Genomic DNA, 13,815 nt, shown 5'->3' with positions numbered 1-13,815 from the left:
CAAAGTTTTAAGTGAAAGTAAGTGTCGCGTTAGCCATCTCTGGACACGTGTTTCGAGGTAGTTGCCTCTCGTCAGCAGGGAGTAGGTATGTGTGTATGGTTGCCGCGTAGACTGCCAAAAAAGTATTCTCAGGTAAAGTACCACTCAAGGCACGCAGGTGCTGGTCCAGGGCTCGTCAGCCCAATCGGCTCAAGGGAGCCTTAATACAATCAAAAATCCGATTGGCCGCACTCTGCTCGTCCTACCAGCGTGTTACCCAAGGAATTGTGGTCCATGAAGTGGCGACGGCGAATACGCCTGTGCCAAAGTTTTAAGTGAAAGTAAGTGTCGCGTTAGCCATCCCTGGACACGTGTTTCGAGGTAGTTGCCTCTCGTCAGCAGGGAGTAGGTATGTGTGTGGGGTTGCCAAGTAGACTGCCAAAAAAGTATTCTCAGGTAAAGTACCACTCATGGCGCGCAGGTGCTGGTCCAGGGCTCGTCAGCCCAATCGGCTCAAGGGAGCCTTATTACAATCAAAAATCCGATTGGCCGCACTCTGCTCGTCCTACCAGCGTGTTACCCCAAGGAATTGTGGTCCATGAAGTTGCGACGGCAAATACGCCTGTGCCAAAGTTTAAGTGAAAGTAAGTGTTGCGTTAGAAATCCCTGGACACGTGTTTCGAAGTAGTTGCCTCTCGTCAGCAGGGAGTAGGTATGTGTGTGGGGTTGCCGCGTAGACTGCCAAAAAAGTATTCTCAGATAAAGTACCACTCATGGCGCGCAGGTGCTGGTCCAGGGCTCGTCAGCCCAATTGGCTCAAGGGAGCCTTAATACAATCAAAAATGAAATTGGCCGCACTCTGCTCGTCCTACCAGCGTGTTACCCCAAGGAATTGTGGTCCATGAAGTGGCAACGGCGAATACGCCTGTGCCAAAGTTTTAAGTGAAAATAAGTGTCGCCTTAGCCATCCCTGGACACATGTTTCCAGGTATTTGCCTCTCATCAGCAGGGAGTAGTTATGTGTGTGGGGTTGCCGCGTAGACTGCCAAAAAAGTATTCTCAGGTAAAGTACCACTCATGGCGCGCAGGTGCTGGTCCAGGGCTCGTCAGCCCAATCGGCTCAAGGGAGCCTTAATACAATCAAAAATCCGATTGGCCGCACTCTGCTCGTCCTACCAGTGTGTTACCCCAAGGAATTGTGGTCCATGAAGTGGCGACGGCGAATACGCCTGTGCCAAAGTTTTAAGTGAAAGTAAGTGTCGCGTTAGCCATCCCTGGACACGTGTTTCGAGGTAGTTGCCTCTCGTCAGCAGGGAGTAGGTATGTGTGTGGGGTTGCCGCGTAGACTGCCAAAAAAGTATTCTCAGGTAAAGTACCACTCATGGCGCGCAGGTGCTGGTCCAGGGCTCGTCAGCCCAATCGGCTCAAGGGAGCCTTAATACAATCAAAAATCCGATTGGCCGCACTCTGCTCGTCCTACCAGCGTGTTTCCCCAAGGAATTGTGGTCCATGAAGTGGCGACGGCGGATACGCGTGTGCCAAAGTTTTAAGTGAAAGTAAGTGTCGCGTTAGCCATCCCTGGACACGTGTTTCGAGGTAGTTGCCTCTCGTCAACAGGGAGTAGGTATGTGTGTGGGGTTGCCGCGTAGACCGCCAAAAAAGTATTCTCAGGTAAAGTACCACTCATGGCGCGCAGGTGCTGGTCCAGGGCTCGTCAGCCCAATCGGCTCAAGGGAGCCTTAATACAATCAAAAATCCGATTGGACGCACTCTGCTCGTCCTACCAGCGTGTTACCCCAAGGAATTGTGGTCCATGAAGTGGCGTTGGCGAATACTCCTGTGCCAAAGTTTTAAGTGAAAGTAAGTGTTGCGTTAGCCATCCCTGGACACTTGTTTCGAGGTAGTTGCCTCTCGCCAGCAGGGAGTAGGTATGTGTGTGGGGTTGCCGCGTAGACTGCCAAAAAAGTATTCTCAGGTAAAGTACCACTCATGGCGCGCAGGTGCTGGTCCAGGGCTCGTCAGCCCGATCGGTTTAAGGGAGCCTTAATACAATCAAAAATCCGATTGGCCGCACTCTGCTCGTCCTACCAGCGTGTTACCCCAAGGAATTGTGGTCCATGAAGTGGCGATGGCGAATACGCCTGTGCCAAAGTTTTAAGTGAAAGTAAGTGTCGCGTTAGCCATCTCTGGACACGTGTTTCGAGGTAGTTGCCTCTCGTCAGCAGGGAGTAGGTATGTGTGTGGGGTTGCCACGTAGACTGCCAAAAAAGTATTCTCAGGTAAAGTACCACTCAAGGCACGCAGGTGCTGGTCCAGGGCTCGTCAGCCCAATCGGCTCAAGGGAGCCTTAATACAATCAAAAATCCGATTGGCCGCACTCTGCTCGTCCTACCAGCGTGTTACCCCAAGGAATTGTGGTCTATGAAGTGGCGACGGCGAATACACCTGTGCCAAAGTTTTAAGTGAAAGTAAGTGTCGCGTTAGCCATCCCTGGACACGTGTTTCGAGGTAGTTGCCTCTCGTCAGCAGGGAGTAGGTATGTGTGTGGGGTTGCCACGTAGACTGCCAAAAAAGTATTCTCAGGTAAAGTACCACTCATGGCGCGCAGGTGCTGGTCCAGGGCTCGTCAGCCCAATCGGCTCAAGGGAGCCTTATTACAATCAAAAATCCGATTGGCCGCACTCTGCTCGTCCTACCAGCGTGTTACCCCAAGGAATTGTGGTCCATGAAGTTGCGACGGCAAATACGCCTGTGCCAAAGTTTAAGTGAAAGTAAGTGTTGCGTTAGAAATCCCTGGACACGTGTTTCGAAGTAGTTGCCTCTCGTCAGCAGGGAGTAGGTATGTGTGTGGGGTTGCCGCGTAGACTGCCAAAAAAGTATTCTCAGATAAAGTACCACTCATGGCGCGCAGGTGCTGGTCCAGGGCTCGTCAGCCCAATTGGCTCAAGGGAGCCTTAATACAATCAAAAATGAAATTGGCCGCACTCTGCTCGTCCTACCAGCGTCTTACCCCAAGGAATTGTGGTCCATGAAGTGGCAACGGCGAATACGCCTGTGCCAAAGTTTTAAGTGAAAGTAAGTGTCGCATTAGCCATCCCTGGAAACGTGTTTCGAGGTAGTTGCCTCTCGTCAGCAGGGAGTAGGTATGTGTGTGGGGTTGCCGCGTAGACTGCCAAAAAAGTATTCTCAGGTAAAGTACCACTCATGGCGCGCAGGTGCTGGTTCAGGGCTCGTCAGCCCAATCGGCGCAAGGGAGCCTTAATACAATAAAAAATCCGATTGGCCGCACTCTGCTCGTCCTACCAGAGTGTTACCCCAAGGAATTGTGGTCCATGAAGTGGCGACGGCGAATACGCCTGTGCCAAACTTTTAAGTGAAAGTAAGTGTCGCGTTAGCCATCCCTGGACACGTGTTTTGAGGTAGTTGCCTTTCGTCAGCAGGGAGTAGGTATGTGAGTGGAGTTGCCGCGTAGACTGCCAAAAAAGTATTCTCAGGTAAAGTACCACTCGTGGCGCGCAGGTGCTGGTCCAGGGCTCGTCAGCCCAATCGGCTCAAGGGAGCCTTAATACAATCAAAAATCCGATTGGCCGCACTCTGCTCGTCCTACCAGCGCGTTACCCCAAGGAATTGAGGTCCATAAAGTGGCGACGGCGAATACGCCTGTGCCAAATTTTTAAGTGAAAGTAAGTGTCGCGTTAGCAATCCCTGGACACGTGTTTCGAGGTATTTGCCTCTCGTCAGCAGGGAGTAGGTATGTGTGTGGGGTTGCCGCGTAGACTGCCAAAAAAGTATTCTCAGGTAAAGTACCACTCATGGCGCGCAGGTGCTGGTCCAGGGCTCGTCAGCCCAATCGGCTCAAGGGAGCCTTAATACAATCAAAAACCCGATTGGCCGCACTCTGCTCGTCCTACCAGCGTGTTACCCCAAGGAATTGTGGTCCATGAAGTGGCGACGGCGAATACGCCTGTGCCAAGTTTTAAGTGAAAGTAAGTGTCGCGTTAGCCATCCCTGGACACGTGTTTCAAGGTAGTTGCCTCTCGTCAGCAGGGAGTAGGTATGTGTGTGGGGTTGCCGCGTAGACTGCCAAAAAAGTATTCTCAGGTAAAGTACCACTCATGGCTCGCAGGTGCTGGTCCAGGGCTCGTCAGCCCAATCGGCTCAAGGGAGCCTTAATAAAAACAAAAATCCGATTGGCCGCACTCTGCTCGTCCTACCAGCGTGTTACCCCAAGGAATTGTGGTCCATGAAGTGGGGACGGCGAATACGCCTGTGCCAAAGTTTTAAGTGAAAGTAAGTGTCGCGTTAGCCATCCCTGGACACGTGTTTCGGGGTAGTTGCCTCTCGTCAGCAGGGAGTAGGTATGTGTGTGGGGTTGCCACGTAGACTGCAAAAAAAGTATTCTCAGGTAAAGTAGCACTCATGGTGCGCAGGTGCTGGTCCAGGGCTCGTCAGCCCAATCGGCTCAAGGGAGCCTTACTACAATCAAAAATCCGATTGGCCGCACTCTGCTCGTCCTACCAGCGTGTTACCCCAAGGATCTGTGGTCCATGAAGTGGCGACGGCGAATACGCCTGTGCCAAAGTTTTAAGTGAAAGTAAGTGTCGCGTTAGCCATCCTTGGACACGTATTTCGAGGTAGTTGCCTCTCGTCAGCAGGGAGTAGGTATGTGTGCGGGGTTGCCGCGTAGACTGCCAAAAAAGTATTCTCAGGTAAAGTACCACTCATGGCCCGCAGGTGCTGGTCCAGGGCTCGTCAGCCCAATCGGCTCAAGGGAGCCTTAATACAATCAAAAATCCGATTGGCCGCACTCTGCTCGTCCTACCAGCGTGTTACCCCAAGGAATTGTGGTCCATGAAGTGGCGACGGCGAATACGCCTGTGCCAAAGTTTTAAGTGAAAGTAAGTGTCGCGTTAGCCATCCCTGGACACGTGTTTCGAGGTAGTTGCCTCTCGTCAGCAGGGAGTAGGTATGTGTGTGGGGTTGCCGCGTAGACTTCCAAAAAAGTATTCTCAGGTAAAGTACCACTCATGGCGCGCAGGTGCTGGTCCAGGGCTCGTCAGCCCAATCGGCTCAAGGGAGCCTTAATACAATCAAAAATCCGATTGGACGCACTCTGCTCGTCCTACCAGCGTGTTACCCCAAGGAATTGTGGTCCATGAAGTGGCGACGGCGAATACTCCTGTGCCAAAGTTTTAAGTGAAAGTAAGTGTTGCATTAGCCATCCCTGGACACGTGTTTCGAGGTAGTTGCCTCTTGTCAGCAGGGAGTAGGTATGTGTGTGGGGTTGCCGCGTAGACTGCCAAAAAAGTATTCTCAGGTAAAGTACCACTCATGGCGCGCGGGTGCTGGTCCAGGGCTCGTCAGCCCAATCGGCTCAAGGGAGCCTTAATACAATCAAAAATCTGATTGGCCGCACTCTGCTCGTCCTACCAGCGTGTTACCCCAAGGAATTGTGGTCCATGAAGTGGCGACGGTGAATACGCCTGTGCCAAAGTTTTAAGTGAAAGTAACTGTCGCGTTAGCCATCTCTGGACACGTGTTTCGAGGTAGTTGCCTCTCGTCAGCAGGGAGTAGGTATGTGTGTGGGGTTGCCCCGTAGACTGCCAAAAAAGTATTCTCAGGTAAAGTACCACTCATGGCACGCAGGTGCTGGTCCAGGGCTCGTCAGCACAATCGGCTCAAGGGAGCCATAACACAATCAAAAATCCGATTGGCCGCACTCTGCTCGTCCTACCAGCGTGGTACCCCAAGGAATTGTGGTCCATGAAGTGGCGACGGCAAATACGCCTGTGCCAAAGTTTAAGTGAAAGTAAGTGTTGCGTTAGAAATCCCTGGACACGTGTTTCGAAGTAGTTGCCTCTCGTCAGCAGGGAGTAGGTATGTGTGTGGGGTTGCCGCCTAGACTGCCAAAAAAGTATTCTCAGATAAAGTACCACTCATGGCGTGCAGGTGCTGGTCCAGGGCTCGTCAGCCGAATTGGCTCAAGGGAGCCTTAATACAATCAAAAATGCGATTGGCCGCACTCTGCTCGTCCTACCAGCGTGTTACCCCAAGGAATTGTGGTCCATGAAGTGGCAACGGCGAATACTCCTGTGCCAAAGTTTTAAGTGAAAGTAAGTGTTGCGTTAGCCATCCCTGGACACGTCTTTCGAGGTAGTTGCCTCTCGTCAGCAGAGAGTAGGTATGTGTGTGGGGTTGCCGCGTAGACTGCCAAAAAAGTATTCTCAGGTGAAGTACCACTCATGGCGCGCAGGTGCTGGTCCAGGGCTCGTCAGCCCAATCGGCTCAAGGGAGCCTTAATACAATCAAAAATCCGATTGGCCGCACTCTGCTCGTCCTACCAGCGTGTTACCCCATGGAATTGTGGTCCATGAAGTGGCGACGGCGAATACACCTGTGCCAAAGTTTTAAGTGAAAGTAAGTGTCGCGTTAGCCATCTCTGGACACGTGTTTCGAGGTAGTTGCCTCTCGTCAGCAGGGAGTAGGTATGTGTGTGGGGTTGCCGCGTAGACTGCCAAAAAAGTATTCTCAGGTAAAGTACCACTCAAGGCACGCAGGTGCTGGTCCAGGGCTCGTCAGCCCAATCGGCTCAAGGGAGCCTTAATACAATCAAAAATCCGATTGGCCGCACTCTGCTCGTCCTACCAGCGTGTTACCCCAAGGAATTGTGGTCCATGAAGTGGCGACGGCGAATACGCCTGTGCCAAAGTTTTAAGTGAAAGTAAGTGTCGCGTTAGCCATCCCTGGACACATGTTTCGAGGTAGTTGCCTCTCGTCAGCAGGGAGTAGGTATGTGTGTGGGGTTGCCACGTAGACTGCCAAAAAAGTATTCTCAGGTAAGGTACCACTCATGGCGCGCAGGTGCTGGTCCAGGGCTCGTCAGCCCAATCGGCTAAAGGGAGCCTTATTACAATCAAAAATCCGATTGGCCGCACTCTGCTCGTCCTACCAGCGTGTTACCCCAAGGAATTGTGGTCCATGAAGTTGCGACGGCAAATACGCCTGTGCCAAAGTTTAAGTGAAAGTAAGTGTTGCGTTAGAAATCCCTGGACACGTGTTTCGAAGTAGTTGCCTCTCGTCAGCAGGGAGTAGGTATGTGTGTGGGGTTGCCACGTAGACTGCCAAAAAAGTATTCTCAGGTAAAGTACCACTCATGGCGCGCAGGTGCTGGTCCAGGGCTCGTCAGCCCAATCGGCTCAAGGGAGCCTTAATACAATCAAAAATCCGATTGCCCGCACTCTGCTCGTCCTACCAGCGTGTTACCCCAAGGAATTGTGGTCCATGAAGTGGCGACGGCGAATACGCCTGTGCCAAAGTTTTAAGTGAAAGTAAGTGTCGCGTTAGCCGTCCCTGGACACGTGTTTCGAGGTATTTGCCTCTCGTCAGCAGGGAGTAGGTATGTGTGTGGGGTTGCCGCGTAGACTGCCAAAAAAGTATTCTCAGGTAAAGTACCACTCATGGCGCTCAGTGCTGGTCCAGGGCTCGTCAGCCCGATCGGCTCAAGGGAGCCTTAATACAATCAAAAATCCGATTGGCCGCACTCTGCGTGTCCTACCAGCGTGTTACCCCAAGGAATTGTGGTCCATGAAGTGGCGACGGCGAATACGCCTGTGCCAAAGTTTTAAGTGAAAGTAAGTGTTGCGTTAGCAATCCCTGGACACGTGTTTCGAGGTATTTGCCTCTCGTCACCAGGGAGTAGGTATGTGTGTGGGGTTGCCGCGTAGACTGCCGAAAAAGTATTCTCAGGTAAAGTACCACTCATGGCGCGCAGGTGCTGGTCCAGGGCTCGTCAGCCCAATCGGCTCAAGGGAGCCTTAATACAATCAAAAATCCGATAGGCCACACTCTGCACGTCCTACCAGCGTGTTACCCCAAGGAATTGTGGTCCATGGAGTGGGGACGGCGAATACGCCTGTGCCAAAGTTTTAAGTGAAAGTAAGTGTCTCGTTAGCCATCCTTGGACACGTGTTTCGAAGTAGTTGTCTCTCGTCAGCAGGGAGTAGGTATGTGTGTGGGGTTGCCACGTAGACTGCCAAAAAAGTATTCTCAGGTAAAGTACCACTCATGGCGCGCAGGTGCTGGTCCAGGGCTCGTCAGCCCAATCGGCTCAAGGGAGCCTTAATACAATCAAAAATCCGATTGGCCGCACTCTGCTCATCCTACCAGCGTGTTACCCCAAGGAATTGTGGTCCATGAAGTGGCGACGGCGAATACGCCTGTGCCAAAGTTTTAAGTGAAAGTAAGTGTCGCGTTAGCCATCCCTGGACACGTGTTTCGAGGTAGTTGCCTCTCGTCAGCAGGGAGTAGGTATGTGTGTGTGGGGTTGCCGCGTAGACTGCCAAAAAATTATTCTCAGGTTAAGTACCACTCATGGCACGCAGGTGCTGGTCCAGGGCTCGTCAGCCCAATCGGCTCAAGGGAGCCTTAATACAATCAAAAATCCGACTGGCCACACTCTGCTCGTCCTACCAGCGTGTTACCCCAAGGAATTGTTGTCCATGAAGTGGCGACGGCGAATACGCCTGTGCCAAAGTTTTAGGTGAAAGTAAGTGTTGCGTTAGCCATCCCTGGACACGTGTTTTGAGGTAGTTGCCTCTCGTCAGCAGGGAGTAGGTATGTGTGTGGGGTTGCCGCGTAGACTGCCAAAAAAGTATTCTCAGGTAAAGTACCACTCATGGCACGCAGGTGCTGGTCCAGGGCTCGTCAGCCCGATCGGTTTAAGGGAGCCTTAATACAATCAAAAATCCGATTGGCCGCACTCTGCTCGTCCTACCAGCGTGTTACCCCAAGGAATTGTGGTCCATGAAGTGGCGATGGCGAATACGCCTGTGCCAAAGTTTTAAGTGAAAGTAAGTGTCGCGTTAGCCATCTCTGGACACGTGTTTCGAGGTAGTTGCCTCTCGTCAGCAGGGAGTAGGTATGTGTGTGGGGTTGCCACGTAGACTGCCAAAAAAGTATTCTCAGGTAAAGTGCCACTCATGGCACGCAGGTGCTGGTCCAGGGCTCGTCAGCCCAATCGGCTCAAGGGAGCCTTATTACAATCAAAAATCCGATTGGCCGCACTCTGCTCGTCCTACCAGCGTGTTACCCCAAGGAATTGTGGTCCATGAAGTTGCGACGGCAAATACGCCTGTGCCAAAGTTTAAGTGAAAGTAAGTGTTGCGTTAGAAATCCCTGGACACGTGTTTCGAAGTAGTTGCCTCTCGTCAGCAGGGAGTAGGTATGTGTGTGGGGTTGCCGCGTAGACTGCCAAAAAAGTATTCTCAGATAAAGTACCACTCATGGCGCGCAGGTGCTGGTCCAGGGCTCGTCAGCCCAATTGGCTCAAGGGAGCCTTAATACAATCAAAAATGAAATTGGCCACACTCTGCTCGTCCTACCAGCGTGTTACCCCAAGGAATTGTGGTCCATGAAGTGGCAACGGCGAATACGCCTGTGCCAAAGTTTTAAGTGAAAGTAAGTGTCGCATTAGCCATCCCTGGAAACGTGTTTTGAGGTAGTTGCCTCTCGTCAGCAGGGAGTAGGTATGTGTGTGGGGTTGCCGCGTAGACTGCCAAAAAAGTATTCTCAGGTAAAGTACCACTCATGGCGCGCAGGTGCTGGTTCAGGGCTCGTCAGCCCAATCGGCGCAAGGGAGCCTTAATACAATAAAAAATCCGATTGGCCGCACTCTGCTCGTCCTACCAGAGTGTTACCCCAAGGAATTGTGGTCCATGAAGTGGCGACGGCGAATACGCCTGTGCCAAACTTTTAAGTGAAAGTAAGTGTCGCGTTAGCCATCCCTGGACACGTGTTTTGAGGTAGTTGCCTCTCGTCAGCAGGGAGTAGGTATGTGTGTGGAGTTGCCGCGTAGACTGCCAAAAAAGTATTCTCAGGTAAAGTACCACTCATGGCGCGCAGGTGCTGGTCTAGGGCTCGTCAGCCCAATCGGCTCAAGGGAGCCTTAATACAATCAAAAATCCGATTGGCCGCACTCTGCTCGTCCTACCAGCGTGTTACCCCAAGGAATTGTGGTCCATGAAGTGGCGACGGCGAATACGCCTGTGCCAAGTTTTAAGTGAAAGTAAGTGTCGCGTTAGCCATCCCTGGACACGTGTTTCAAGGTAGTTGCCTCTCGTCAGCAGGGAGTAGGTATGTGTGTGGGGTTGCCGCGTAGACTGCCAAAAAAGTATTCTCAGGTAAAGTACCACTCATGGCTCGCAGGTGCTGGTCCAGGGCTCGTCAGCCCAATCGGCTCAAGGGAGCCTTAATAAAAACAAAAATCCGATTGGCCGCACTCTGCTCGTCCTACCAGCGTGTTACCCCAAGGAATTGTGGTCCATGAAGTGGGGACGGCGAATACGCCTGTGCCAAAGTTTTAAGTGAAAGTAAGTGTCGCGTTAGCCATCCCTGGACACGTGTTTCGGGGTAGTTGCCTTTCGTCAGCAGGGAGTAGGTATGTGTGTGGGGTTGCCGCGTAGACTGCCAAAAAAGTATTCTCAGGTAAAGTACCACTCATGGCGCGCAGGTGCTGGTCCAGGGCTCGTCAGCCCAATCGGCTCAAGGGAGCCTTAATACAATCAAAAATCCGATTGGACGCACTCTGCTCGTCCTACCAGCGTGTTACCCCAAGGAATTGTGGTCCATGAAGTGGCAACGGCGAATACTCCTGTGCCAAAGTTTTAAGTGAAAGTAAGTGTTGCATTAGCCATCCCTGGACACGTGTTTCGAGGTAGTTGCCTCTTGTCAGCAGGGAGTAGGTATGTGTGTGGGGTTGCCGCGTAGACTGCCAAAAAAGTATTCTCAGGTAAAGTACCACTCATGGCGCGCGGGTGCTGGTCCAGGGCTCGTCAGCCCAATCGGCTCAAGGGAGCCTTAATACAATCAAAAATCTGATTGGCCGCACTCTGCTCGTCCTACCAGCGTGTTACCCCAAGGAATTGTGGTCCATGAAGTGGCGACGGCGAATACGCCTGTGCCAAAGTTTTAAGTGAAAGTAAGTGTCGCGTTAGCCATCTCTGGACACGTGTTTCGAGGTAGTTGCCTCTCGTCAGCAGGGAGTAGGTATGTGTGTGGGGTTGCCGCGTAGACTGCCAAAAAAGTATTCTCAGGTAAAGTACCACTCATGGCACGCAGGTGCTGGTCCAGGGCTCGTCAGCCCAATCGGCTCAAGGGAGCCTTAACACAATCAAAAATCCGATTGGCCGCACTCTGCTCGTCCTACCAGCGTGTTACCCCAAGGACTTGTGGTCCATGAAGTGGCGACGGCAAATACGCCTGTGCCAAAGTTTAAGTGAAAGTAAGTGTTGCGTTAGAAATCCCTGGACACGTGTTTCGAAGTAGTTGCCTCTCGTCAGCAGGGAGTAGGTATGTGTGTGGGGTTGCCGCCTAGACTGCCAAAAAAGTATTCTCAGATAAAGTACCACTCATGGCGTGCAGGTGCTGGTCCAGGGCTCGTCAGCCCAATTGGCTCAAGGGAGCCTTAATACAATCAAAAATGCGATTGGCCGCACTCTGCTCGTCCTACCAGCGTGTTACCCCAAGGAATTGTGGTCCATGAAGTGGCGACGGCGAATACTCCTGTGCCAAAGTTTTAAGTGAAAGTAAGTGTTGCGTTAGCCATCCCTGGACACGTGTTTCGAGGTAGTTGCCTCTCGTCAGCAGGGAGTAGGTATGTGTGTGGGGTTGCCGCGTAGACTGCCAAAAAAGTATTCTCAGGTAAAGTACCACTCATGGCGCGCAGGTGCTGGTCCAGGGCTCGTCAGCCCAATCGGCTCAAGGGAGCCTTAATACAATCAAAAATCCGATTGGCCGTACTCTGCTCGTCCTACCAGCGTGTTACCCCATGGAATTGTGGTCCATGAAGTGGCGACGGCAAATACACCTGTGCCAAAGTTTTAAGTGAAAGTAAGTGTCGCGTTAGCCATCTCTGGACACGTGTTTCGAGGTAGTTGCCTCTCGTCAGCAGGGAGTAGGTATGTGTGTGGGGTTGCCGCGTAGACTGCCAAAAAAGTATTCTCAGGTAAAGTACCACTCAAGGCACGCAGGTGCTGGTCCAGGGCTCGTCAGCCCAATCGGCTCAAGGGAGCCTTAATACAATCAAAAATCCGATTGGCCGCACTCTGCTCGTCCTACCAGCGTGTTACCCCAAGGAATTGTGGTCCATGAAGTGGCGACGGCGAATACGCCTGTGCCAAAGTTTTAAGTGAAAGTAAGTGTCGCGTTAGCCATCCCTGGACACATGTTTCGAGGTAGTTGCCTCTCGTCAGCAGGGAGTAGGTATGTGTGTGGGGTTGCCACATAGACTGCCAAAAAAGTATTCTCAGGTAAAGTACCACTCATGGCGCGCAGGTGCTGCTCCAGGGCTCGTCAGCCCAATCGGCTAAAGGGAGCCTTATTACAATCAAAAATCCGATTGGCCGCACTCTGCTCGTCCTACCAGCGTGTTACCCCAAGGAATTGTGGTCCATGAAGTTGCGACGGCAAATACGCCTGTGCCAAAGTTTAAGTGAAAGTAAGTGTTGCGTTAGAAATCCCTGGACACGTGTTTCGAAGTAGTTGCCTCTCGTCAGCAGGGAGTAGGTATGTGTGTGGGGTTGCCACGTAGACTGCCAAAAAAGTATTCTCAGGTAAAGTACCACTCATGGCGCGCAGGTGCTGGTCCAGGGCTCGTCAGCCCAATCGGCTCAAGGGAGCCTTAATACAATCAAAAATCCGATTGGCCGCACTCTGCTCGTCCTACCAGCGTGTTACCCCAAGGAATTGTGGTCCATGAAGTGGCGACGGCGAATACGCCTGTGCCAAAGTTTTAAGTGAAAGTAAGTGTCGCGTTAGCCATCCCTGGACACGTGTTTCGAGGTATTTGCCTCTCGTCAGCAGGGAGTAGGTATGTGTGTGGGGTTGCCGCGTAGACTGCCAAAAAAGTATTCTCAGGTAAAGTACCACTCATGGCGCTCAGGTGCTGGTCCAGGGCTCGTCAGCCCAATCGGCTCAAGGGAGCCTTAATACAATCAAAAATCCGATTGGCCGCACTCTGCTCGTCCTACCAGCGTGTTACCCCAAGGAATTGTGGTCCATGAAGTGGCGACGGCGAATACGCCTGTGCCAAAGTTTTAAGTGAAAGTAAGTGTCGCGTTAGCAATCCCTGGACACGTGTTTCGAGGTATTTGCCTCTCGTCACCAGGGAGTAGGTATGTGTGTGGGGTTGCCGCGTAGACTGCCAAAAAAGTATTCTCAGGTAAAGTACCACTCATGGCGCGCAGGTGCTGGTCCAGGGCTCGTCAGCCCAATCGGCTCAAGGGAGCCTTAATACAATCAAAAATCCGATAGGCCACACTCTGCACGTCCTACCAGCGTGTTACCCCAAGGAATTGTGGTCCATGGAGTGGGGACGGCGAATACGCCTGTGCCAAAGTTTTAAGTGAAAGTAAGTGTCTCGTTAGCCATCCTTGGACACGTGTTTCGAGGTAGTTGTCTCTCGTCAGCAGGGAGTAGGTATGTGTGTGGGGTTGCCACGTAGACTGCCAAAAAAGTATTCTCAGGTAAAGTACCACTCATGGCGCGCAGGTGCTGGTCCAGGGCTCGTCAGCCCAATCGGCTCAAGGGAGCCTTAATACAATCAAAAATCCGATTGGCCGCACTCTGCTCATCCTACCAGCGTGTTACCCCAAGGAATTGTGGTCCATGAAGTGGCGACGGCGAATACGCCTGTGCCAAAGTTTTAAGTGAAAGTAAGTGTCGCGTTAGCCATCCCTGGACATGTGTTTCGAGGTAGTTGCCTCTCGTCAGCAGGGAGTAGGTATGTGTGTGTGGGGTTGCCGCGTAGACTGCCAAAAAATTATTCTCAAGTAAAGTACC

Source organism: Triturus cristatus, unplaced genomic scaffold (assembly GCF_964204655.1).
Source record: "Triturus cristatus unplaced genomic scaffold, aTriCri1.1 SCAFFOLD_105, whole genome shotgun sequence".
NCBI lineage: Eukaryota > Metazoa > Chordata > Amphibia > Caudata > Salamandridae > Triturus > Triturus cristatus.
Note: the sequence above shows the minus strand (reverse complement) of the source record.